This window comes from Oncorhynchus mykiss, chromosome 13 (genome assembly GCF_013265735.2).
Source record: "Oncorhynchus mykiss isolate Arlee chromosome 13, USDA_OmykA_1.1, whole genome shotgun sequence".
Lineage (NCBI taxonomy): Eukaryota > Metazoa > Chordata > Actinopteri > Salmoniformes > Salmonidae > Oncorhynchus > Oncorhynchus mykiss.
The window spans coordinates 38,147,467-38,148,682 of record NC_048577.1 but is presented as its reverse complement, the minus strand read 5'-3'; positions in this window follow the sequence as shown (position 1 = coordinate 38,148,682).

Below are 1,216 nucleotides of genomic sequence, written 5' to 3'. Positions count from 1 at the left end.
TTTCTTGTCAGTTTTAATGCTGTATGTATTGCCAGTATACATTGATTTAATTATGTCATATGTTTAACCCCCTACACCACTTTCAATAACTTTGAGAACAGTCCTGTATTCCAAATAGAATCAAATGCTTTTTGGAAGTCGATAAAGCAAGCGTATATTTTGGTATTATTTTGGTGGACATGTTTAACTATCAGGGTGTGTAGGGTGTAAATATGATCAGTTGTGCAATGTTTTTGTAACGGCTTTCTTCATGGGAAGGAGAGGCGGACCAAAACGCAGCGTGGTTAGAGTTCATGTTCTTTAATAAGAGACACTTAACATGAACTAACTACAAAACAATAAATGTGAAGCCCGAACACAGTCTTACCTGGTGCATAGACACAAAGACAAGAAACAATCACCCACAAAACCCAACACAAAACAGGCTACCTAAACATGGTTCCCAATCAGAGACAATGACTAACACCTGCCTCTGATTGAGAACCATATCAGGCCAAACATAGAAATAGACAAACCAGACACACAACATAGAATGCCCACCCAGCTCACGTCCTGACCAACACTAAAACAAGGAAAACACAAAAGAACTATGGTCAGAATGTGACAGTTTTGGTATAAATTCAATTTGGCTTTTACATTGTGCTTAGGACGTTTAGAACTCTTACATGTATAATACTACAGAAAACCTTCCCCAGGTTACTGTTCACACAAATGCCTCTGTAATTGTTAGGGCCAAATTTGTCTCTGTTCTTAAAGATTGGGTTTATGAGTCCTTGATTCCAGATGTCAGGGAAATAACCTACACTCAGGATCAAATTAAACAGTTTTAATATAGCCAATTGAAATGTTGCACTTTTTTGAGTTTGAGCATCTCATTTAGGATGCCATCAGGTCTGCACGCCTTTTTAAATTTGAGAGCCTGAATTTTCTTATAGAGCTCCTGGTCAGTAATTGTGGAGTCCTGTGGATGTTGATGGTCCTTTATAGCTTTTTCTAATCCATTCAACTTCTCATGAACTTGGCGTTGTTCTGCGTTTGTGTCAATTTGAACGGTGTTGTAGAGTGTTTTAAAATGGGTTGTCCATCTGTCACCATTTTGTATCGCTTATTCCTCTTGTTTAGATTTGTATTTTTTTATTCACCATTATTTGGGTCTCTGTGCTTTTGGTTGGATAGTGTTCTAAGTTTATTCCTTATAATTTTACAATCTGCATCA